At 51.7% G+C, this 10,028-nt stretch overlaps 1 pseudogene across 1 annotated transcript; it reads right to left on the bottom strand.

The window, feature by feature from the left end:
- Positions 1 to 6: 6 nt before the first annotated feature.
- On the bottom strand, positions 7 to 8,607 carry LOC110204714 (E3 ubiquitin-protein ligase HUWE1-like; annotated as a pseudogene). The gene is made up of 13 exons (XR_013483770.1): positions 8,371 to 8,607; positions 8,054 to 8,174; positions 7,143 to 7,260; positions 6,564 to 6,718; positions 6,220 to 6,465; positions 5,711 to 5,828; positions 4,791 to 4,931; positions 3,651 to 3,928; positions 3,437 to 3,541; positions 2,718 to 2,832; positions 2,251 to 2,430; positions 233 to 423; positions 7 to 136 (listed from the first exon to the last, which is right to left on the bottom strand). The product of XR_013483770.1 is annotated as an E3 ubiquitin-protein ligase HUWE1-like (transcript).
- Between the last annotated feature and the right edge of the window lie 1,421 nt (positions 8,608 to 10,028).

A 10,028-nucleotide genomic window follows, 5' to 3' on the forward strand; every position in this document is an offset into this window, starting at 1 on the left:
AAGGAACAGGGTGGCAGCAGCAGCCCCTTGTGCCTAATCCAGTCCAAAGCCCTCTGAGCACTCCTGGATGGCCAACAGCAGCATATGGCACAGCTTCTCATAGGTCTCATAGGCTGGCAGGTCCAGCTGATTGAAACTACAAAGCATGGGACCACAGGGAGTCAGTCAGTGAGGGCTAAGCCTTTAATTCTGTATGTATGTACTTCTCCCCTCCACCCGTCACCATTCTCACCATGTGTGGGCCGAAGGCCACCGGTCTGTGGACCTGTCATCTCAGTGGATCTGGAACTTCTGAATGCCATTCATGCCCTCAAGTGCCACAAAACCCTGGAGAGGCACTTTGGAGGTGCCTGTCAGAAACTGGATGAACTTGGCACGGTCAGCCTGTTCACAAGAACGCAGGGCTCTCCAGAACCACTAAATCTAAAGAGATGAGACACCTGGTCTGAGCGTCAAGGGGTGGGCTGGTAATCAAAAGGTTTGAATTCTAGGCCCATCCTTGGCACTGCCCTTTCACCCAGCCTGGGGCCAGTCCTTTCACCCCACTTCCCCATGTAACAAGTCTCCGTTCAAATTCCACCTCCTGCCCCATCTCTGGGGAACTATTTCTCTCCTCATCTCCACGTCCCTGCTGTCAAGTCAAAGTCAGGTCACTCAATAAGCAACTGTTAAGTGCCTATTCCATGCCAGACATACACAAAAAGGCAAAAGACAGCCTCTGCCCTCAAAGAGCTCACAATCTAATGGGGAGACAACAAGCAAACAGATACAACCAAGCTAAAGACAGGCTGACTGGGAAATAATGAGAAGAGGGAAGATGCTAGAATTCAGAGAGGTTGGGAAAGGCCTCCTAGAGGACATGGGATTTTAGGTGGGACTTGCCAGGAAGCAGAGATGAGGCAGGAAGAGTGTTCCAGGCATGAGGGACAGCCAGAAAAAATGCCCAGAGTTCAGAGATGGAGGGTCTTGTTGGTGGAACAGCCAGGTGGCATGGGGTCACTGGATCAAAGAGTACAAGGTGTAAGATGACTAGAAAGGGAGGAGGAGTCAGGTTACTCTGTCTGAATGCCAAACAGAGCATTTTGTATTTGTTCCTAGAGGTGATAGAGAACCCCAGGAGTTATTGAGTAGGGGAGTGACACGGTCAGTCCTGTGCTTTGGGAAGATCACTTTGGTGGCTGAATGAAGGACGGACTCAAGTGGGGAGAGAATGAGGCAGGCAGACCTCCCCCTTCCCCCCCCCAGCGAGGGCATGAGCTCTGTCATCAGTGTGGGGGCCATGTCAGAGAACAGAAGGGGGCGTATCTCAGAGATGTTGCAGAGGGGAAATGGACAGGCCTTGGCTGGCTGTCAGAATGGATGTAAGGGGTGAGACATGGGGAGGAGTCCAACAGGGCTCCTAGGCTGGGAGCCTGAGGCATGGGGAGATGGTGTTGGCCTCCACAGCAAAAGGGGAGGTAGGAGGGAGGGTTCAGAAGGAAGGGTGAAGAGTTGTTTTGGACACATTGAGTTTCACACGTCTACTGGACACGCAGTTTGAAATGTCCGAGGCAGCTGGAGATGGGAGGTTGGCGGTCAGCAGCATGAAAGATCGAGCAGGGTTAAGTCCTGGCTGAATAAACACCCATCTTTTAGCGGGACTCTTTCCCAATTCCTGGCATTCTAGTGCTTTTCTTTCTTAATCATTTCTAATTGATCACGTGAGTCCCTGAGAACCAAGGTGGTTTTTGGTTTTGTCTCTTTCCAGGACTTAGCCCAGTGCCTGGCACGTGGTAGACACTTAGTAGCACCTTTCTCCCTCTAGCCCACTCTAATCTGAAGTCACTAATTGCCCACATATGAGCCTATTTCCTTCTCTTATTGACACACAGGTCTTCAGGCCAGGTGGTATCTAACGCCCTTGCCAGAACAGCACTTCTGTGGTTTTTGCTCATTCAGCAAAAAAAAAAAAAAAGAAAATGAAAGGGAGTTGTCAAGCATGATGACCAAGGAAGCGATGCTCATTCCCAAGATTCTCTTTGGCCATCAAAGGGAGATGTCCTGCTCTAAAGGCAGGCCCTGACCATGGGTGAGGAAGGCTCAAACTCTCAGCTCCAGGAGGTCCATCATTCTGACAGGGTCTCGGGGCCCTTCCTTCTCGTGCGCCTTGCCATGCTCGCTCATGGTCATTGTCAGTGCTATTGGGAAATTTCCCAAGGGATGTGCCTGAGAACTGACGAGGGCCAGGGCACCTGCGTAGGGGTCACTTACCTGGATGGAGTTGGACTGGTACTTGTGATACTGTGTTGGATTTCAGGTCATCAATGTCTATGGTGAGCAGCCCTAAGATGAGAAATTCCAGCTCCTCCTCTGTGAAGATGGAAATGAGGCGCTTGGGGATGATCTCATAGAAACCCTCCAAGAAGGCTGCCAATTGTTTTCAGATAGCTCCTGCAGGGAAGAAAAGCCCCCATAGGCTAGAATGCTAGGATGCCTCCCTATCCCCTTCCCTGTGAGGGGAGCCTGCTCTTTCTACATTTGGATTTCCCCCAGTGCTGAGTTCAACTGGGAAGGGGCCGTTCAAGTCTTTTATTTCCAAGGAGAAGAAGAGATGGGCTTTGAGAGTGTTGACAGTATAACTCTTGCTTCTGTGCACACATGTGTGTGTGTATGTCTCCCTCCTTCCCATCTTGTTGAGGCGTCAAGGCACTAAAAGAACCCTGCCCCCAAAGAAGTACCTGTCATGCTCATCTGGCACAGGAGGTACACATACTACTTATTCTCCTCAGTTACCAGGATGTTGTCTCCGTTTGGTTTGAGATCCTGAACCTCACAGACGCTAAACTCTTGAACCTTAAAATAAGACCGCCCACCTCAACCAGGATTAGCAGACACCAGACCCTGTCCCTCCGGTGGATGGATTTGTGCCTGGGCCAGATGGGCAGGGGCCCTCATGCCACCCTGCACAAAGACCATTGAGTTTTGGGGTTTTGATTCACTTACAGTGACCGAGGCCTGGAGAACTGTGTCTCTTGAGGCATCAAGGTGGTGCCACAGCGTACAGAGGACTGGACCACTTGAGGGCAAATCTGGACTTGGACACTGACTGTGACCCCGGGTGAGTTACTTGACTCCTGTCTGCCTTAGTTTCCTCAGCTGCAAAATAAGACTAAGAACAACACCTCCCTCCCAGGGTGGTCATGAGGCTCAAAGGAGATCCTATCTGCAAAAGCTTAGCACAGGGCCTGCCATGTGGTGGGTGCTACACAGATGCTTGGTCACTCCCTATCCGCCCAAACTCTTAGCGGGTCTCACAGGGAAGCTCGGTTCACTAATGTCACAACCATAGGCTGTGGCGGATGGAGGCCCTGCCATGGGTGAGGAGGAGGGGAAATGTCCCAGACGTGGGATCTCATGGGCTCAGAAACAATCACGGTACATCTTTCCACCCAGTTACCTCAGTGCTGAAAGTGAGGTCATAGCCAAGAGGGGAAACATCATTTTCCAGCAAGTGAACCAGGCCCTGGTAAAGTGGTAGTCCTCACTTTCCACATCTGTGTACCTAAAGACAAGCACAGCCCTCTATGAAAAGAGGGCGAGAGGAGCTGGGGGGCAAGGGAGCAGCATTGGTCCCAGCCAGGCCCGATAGGGCAGGATGCCCATTTCCTCGCCGGACTGACTTGCCCAGGATGTGCTTGTAGAAAGATCGGGTGAAGTAGCACTCTAGAAGCCGGTTGTCATAGACAGCCTTGGCCACAATGCACCCAACAAATTTGAAGTAGCTGCGATGGTTGGGATTGCAGTGGGAAGAGGGATTGATGGTGTAGGTGACCCGGTCACCAAGTGAGGTCCAGAATAAGGTGTACATGGGGTTAAATATCTCTTGGGAGATGATCATGTACCAGTCTTGGAGGAGGCCTCTTCTTCTTCTCCTTCAAACACAATGTACCTGGTGTGGGGGAGACGAGATGTGAATGCCATTAGCACCCCATCCCAGCAGCAAGCCCTGGAAACACTGCCTGGAGGCTCCCCAGAGAAAGTCCCTGATCCTGGCCCTGGCCCTGCCCCCATGCCCATACAGGCCACTAAGAAGTAAGATCATCGGATTTGGGGTCAGAATTCTAAGAGACCTAGGAGATCATCTAGACAAATCCTCATTTGGGAGGTGGGTAAACTGAGGGCCAGAAGTTGATAAAATTAAGGTCACTCAGCCAGGATTCAAGTCTTTTAAATCCCCAATCCAGCGGTTTTGTGTTGGCCAACAAAGCCCCTGTCTCTTGAAGTGTGGGGTGAAGGTGAGGATGAGGGAGCATGAAGTGGGGGTGGGGCAAAGGTGCTGCCTGAACTCTCAACCCAAATGAGATCACTCCGGGGGACATCTGCTCCTGGTCCCCATGATGCCCTGAGAGTCTGCCTTTGGCTAAAGACCAACTGGGCCTCTGCCAAAGAACAGGGCAAACCTCTAAAAATTGGAGGTGATGGTGATTGACAAGAAGGTGCAATGCTGGATGTGGAGGTTGAGGCCTGGGATAGGAACCCCATTTCTGCTATTTAGGAGTCAACCTGAGAGTCAAGCAGGCAAGTCACCTGGCCATTTTTTGGAGGGGGAGGGGAGGCTCTAGAAATTTGGGAATCATTAGAAGTGATTTCCTACACGTTCCCCCAAGCGACATACTTCAGATGGCTGAAAGGTAGCTGGCAATTGTGTGTGTGTGTGTGTGTGTGTGTGTGTGTGTGTGTGTGTGTGTGTGTGTGTGCTGGAGGCACATGAGGTGAGCACATTTTCCTCCCCATTCATCCAGTGCCCGTACAATTGATTCTTCATTTCCTCTGGGGATTTTCGATGCAGCTCACGGTAGGAGTCCTCAAACACATGTTCACAGCAGACATGCACAGCCATGTCTTCTTTCTGGAGTCCCTCATCTAGATGCTGTAGCTCTTGGCAGAAATACCTGGGGAACAGGAAGAGGAAGACTTAAGTCTGGTCATCCTATGGGAACATGGGAAGGAAGGCAGGGGTGTGTGTAGACAGCAAAGCTGGACTGAGTGAAGATTAGAGAGCAAAAGGAACCCCTAACAAGTAGCTGGGGGCTTAGGGCTTCAGAAAATATTCCGAGATCCAATTTGTGGGAGCATGAAGGCAAGCCAGCACTCCCCCCATAGCAGGCATTTACCACTGCTCCCCACATTTCCCTCAGATGTGGCAACAGGCAGTGGAGTTGGAATAAGCATAAAGGGGTATGGCCCTGAACCCTCCCCCACAGTTATGAGGCCTAGACCTGCCTGCAGGCTCAGATCATGCCCACGTATACCCAGAGAAAAGAGGCCAACAATGGGCCCCTGAATTCTCTGCTTCAGGCCCCCAGGGTGGCCAGTGGGACTTGAGACACTTTAACTGACTACCCAAGATCATGGCAATCTAGGGCTCATGCTATGTGACAAATTGTAGAACTGGAATGTAGGCCGACCAAGCGTCCCTACCCCACCAATCCCCCGCCTAGTGCCTTACTGCAGGGTCTGGAGCAAGACAGTGACAGTCAGGACTGGTGTGCAGGCTAGGGAGCTGCCTGCCTCAGCACACTTAGCCACTGCTCACTACCAGGGGCCTGAGTGCTTTGTATGCATGAAACGGTGACTGACACAGACATGTCCTTTGTCCCCCCCCGGAAGGAATCAGGCTCAGCACCCGCAGTGCCAGCAGTGGCCCGCACTTCTATATCACATCACATACGCGCGCTTCACATCAAAGTCGAGCATGCGGATGTAGTCCACCAGGACAGCGAAGGGCCTGTCTGCGTGATGGGTGGTGGACTGGCGTAGGATCTGATTTAGCACAGTGCGGTGAGTCTCTGAGGACAGGGAAGAAAGTGGGCATCGGGATGTGTGCTTGTGATCCAAGTCCTAGCTCCCCTTGCTCCACAGACATGCCATGTGCTGAGTCTGGCCGGCCCCAGTGCTGGAGGCACATGCCCCTTGGCCAAGCCTGAGCTTAAGCCCCCACTAGGGGTGAGGTGTGTGTGAGAAGGGTAGGTCCTTAGATGTCAGGCTGTCCATCCTTCTTACCGTTTAGTCTCCCAACTCTCAACTAAGGAAGGGCAGGCTGAAGTTGGAGATGTGGGATTCTGCTGCCTGACTCTTTAGGGCAGTTTTGGGGCCAACCCAGGCCAGCGTGATCAACTGTACTCTCCCGATTCTTCCCAAGGGTAGTGTAGGGAAGGACAACTCTCTTCTCCCCTTCACCTGCAAACCGAAGAAATTTCCGTGTGTCTGGGGGCAGGCTGGAGGAAATATGCACAGATGAGGGCTCTCAGGAGAAGAAGGGGTCCAGGGAAGAGGGGGTGGCAGGGATCAAAGGAGGGGGGGAGAGTGGCAGTGGCTCATCCTTGATGTGAGCCAGCTGGCTTTCCCGAGTGTCCCAAACAGGTGGCTTACTCTCCCGTTCGGTGGCATGGACCAGAAAGACGGCTTCAACAGCAGGCTGCAGCACTGGGGAGGGGGAAGAAGGGATGAGCAGAGCAGATTCCCCTTGGGCTGGTGAGGGAAGGAAGAAGGGGCCCACTGCCCAGGAGGCCCCGTGTACCCACCTAGCACTGCATGCTGGTCATGGGATTCTTCGAGCTCCTTCAAACACTCGACCAGCATGTCCCAGAGTTCATCTACGCTCAGGTGCTCCCTAAGCAGAGGAAGATCGGGGGTCTCTCTTCTTTCTCCTTCTCGCTCTGTTGGCTTCCTTCGGAGCCTGGCTGGGAAGGAGAAACACATGAAGGCCAGACACTTCAAAGCCCTCCTGGTGGCCCAAGTGGCTGCCCTCGCTGTCAGGGCACAATGTGGACTCCCCAAGCACAGGGTCTTGTGTCCAATAGACACAACAGACCTTCACTGAGTGCCAACCAGATGGCAGTTTCTCGAGGGCTTTTTGGAGCAGAGGATTTTCTCCAACCAGACTTGGAGGCCAAGTTTTCTTCAAAGGGTTGGATGCACAGAGACACACAGGCTTACTTTTACGTGGTAGGCCCTCCCAAAAGGAGATAGGTCAGCACAAGAGCCCTGTGCCCACTGCTAGTCAAGCTACTGCCACATTAGCCTGGGTTGCCCTTGGTTGTTCCATTCGGGTTGCAAGGCCAGGTCTTGCCATCTCCCTGGGACAAGAGCATGGTACTGACCAATGGACTGTGTATGTTGAGAAGCAGGGGATGGCTGGTCCACATCCATGGGAGGCTCATCCCTCCGGGAAGCAACCTCAGACTGACTGGCTCCGACTGGACAAAATGGGAGACATGGCTAGTCACTAAGAAGTCTGGGTCTCTGCTTACTCAAGCAGATCCCTTCTCATAAGAAACAGAGAAGATAGTGACCCTTCACTGCCCCTGTGTCAGCACTCAGGACCTGATACAACCAGATCAGAAAAGAAGCCAAAGCCGCCTTGGAAGGCAAGCAGAGGTGCCCGGGAGCCAAGCTGTCTGGTGGTCTTTCCTGCACTTTGCTGCATTCTTCCCCAGTACTGTTGCCCTTTCCTGCCCAGCTTGCTCTTCCTAGGGGAAGGCTTGGTCTACACTGTGGTATGTGGCCTTCCTAGACACAGGCTTCAGAGTTCTCTTCTCTTCTTTCTGGGTTGAGGGGGTAGGGCCACTCAGGCATTTGTATTGCAAGCCACCACCTGAACAAAGCCCCCAATCTTCTTGGTGTTCTGAGGACCCAGGGCTGTGGCAGGGTGTGTGTTCCAGTGTGCCAGGGCCCCAAGGGGTACTGTCCTAGGTGACCAAGTCTCCCTCCCCACTCCTACTCAGAACGCAGAAAAGAGATCTGAGGAAGGTTCAATTAGGCAGCTAAGAGGGTCAGGGCTGAGCGCACACAAAGGAAAGAGAAAAACTAAGAAATGAAACTTAACTCCTGCTCCCTGGAAGCATCTGGACATTAAGCTCATGGACAAGCACAGAATGGGGAGTGGTGTGGGGGTGGGGAAGGAGAACAACACACAGATGAAGAAAGAAAAAGAAAATGAACAAATGAGAGGCCCCAGGCATCACGCTGGCCATTGCTGCTTGCTGCTGTCTCCTCGCCCTGTGACCCTCACGTACCATTTGTATAATGGCATCAGCCTCAGCCTCCAGCTGCCGAACATCTGCCTAGATGCTGCTAGCCGAGCCCACGATGGAGGTACCTGGGAATGGGGAGCAGAGGGAAGGCCCTTCAGGCTGCAGAAAGAGGTCAGAAGCAACCCCAGGGAAGCCACAGTGGCTGGTGTCCAAGGGTGTTCCAAGGGCACAGCCACAGGGTACTGAGTGAAGCCAGAAAGAGTGAGTCCTCCCCCTGCTCCTCGACAGTCCGTTGGATGAGGAAATGGGGATAGAGACCAACCACTGGCTGGCATCCTGTGCCCCAACTCCAGACCTGGACAAGTTGGGCCCCTGGCTAGGTGGCCTCCCTAGCCTGCCTGTCTGCTTGGCCTTCTTGTTAGCTCTGCGTGTGTCATCTCGGAGCTGGATGATGACCTGCGGCACCCGGAAGAAGAACTTCTCTGTGCACGTTTTTGATGTAAGCATGGACACGGACGGCGGTTGGAGCTCTCGACCCCCCAGTGGGCGCTTCTGAGAGGCCACGATCACCACGTTCTCAGCCGTGTGAAACCTAGGGGGCCGGGTAGAGGGAGGTTTTGCTGCTGTGTGTATGTGTTGAGTATGTGAATGTGAGAGAGAGAAAAGAGAGTGAAGGACACTGGAGGTGGTGGGGGTGGGGGTGGTGTGTGTGTCTGTGTGTGTGAGTGTGTGCAGGCATGTGTGCACAGAGAGAGACACATACACAGAGTGAAGGGGGAAGAGAGAGAAAGGGAGGGAAAGAAGAGAGAGACGGAGAGAAAGAGAGAGAGATGAGAGAGAAGAGGAAGGGAGGATGGGATGAGGGTGAGGGAGGAAGAGGAGGGGAGAGTAGGAAACACATGCCCAGGGAAGGGAAAGGGTGCTGCCAGCAGGCAAGGCCTTGGCCACCAACACTGTGGAGCCTAGGTGTTGCCCAGAAGAGCAGCAGCCCACCTGCTGTGCATCTTTCCTTTCAGTTGGGTAGCCTGGGGTTGCTCTTCAGGAAGTTGGTCTGGAGACCCACCGACCTCACACTGGGCTTGCCGCTGCTGCTCCAAATTTTATTCTTGGAAAGTCGTATTTGAACTGTGGAAGAATTAAGTGAGAAGAACCTGGATCACAATTTATATAATGAACAACTTTGTTCATTTAAACACATTATTCTGAGGAATCCATAGGTTTGGCCAGATTGTCAAAGAGGTCCATGACCCAAAAAAAGGGTCAGAACCCTTGCGTAGGGTTTCCTTCTCTTTTGAAATATGTAATATCTAAAAATGTAGGTGAATCAAGCCATATCAGTGTTTGGTCTGGGGCCCAAGAATAAAACTTTCTTTGTTGCCTTGATGATATGCTTAAAAGACCATAATCTTGTTTTGAAGATGATAGCAATATTTGGCAGTAATGAACTGTACATCTGGCATCGATGGCTTGATAAATGAGTCAGAAGGCATCTTGGAGCTAGGAGATGCACTTTAACTGGTGAGGGTATATGGAGAGGTACTGGTGTCATTTATGCACACCCAAGCCCTGGATCCAGCATCTTTATTATTGTGTAAGGAAGCTCCCTGGTCACTGTAGCATTGGGTGGTTGAAAAAATTATACTTTTCACTGCTCAGTGCCATCTTGACTGGATGAAGGATCTGAAAGGTATTGTTTTTCTGCCTTGGTTTCTTGGATAGAATATTGTTGTTGGAATCAGGAATACATCAGTTTAAAACCTACATCCCATTCTTAATAACTGTGTAACCATGGGCAAGGAACTTAATTTTTATAAGCCTTATCTGCAAAGAAGTTAATAAAGGGAGTCTGTAGTATCTCCCCCAGAGGGCTGTTGTGAAGCTCAAATGAGATAATATATGCAAATTGCTTTGTAAACTTTAAAAGTGGGATGAGAACGTTACCATATCTGGTTAGTAATAACGTAATCTTTATCATCATCACCATCATTTACTCTGGGTAGTTCAGAGGTGGAT

Source organism: Phascolarctos cinereus, unplaced genomic scaffold (assembly GCF_003287225.1).
Source record: "Phascolarctos cinereus isolate Bilbo 61053 unplaced genomic scaffold, phaCin_HiC Scaffold_996;HRSCAF=1653, whole genome shotgun sequence".
NCBI lineage: Eukaryota > Metazoa > Chordata > Mammalia > Diprotodontia > Phascolarctidae > Phascolarctos > Phascolarctos cinereus.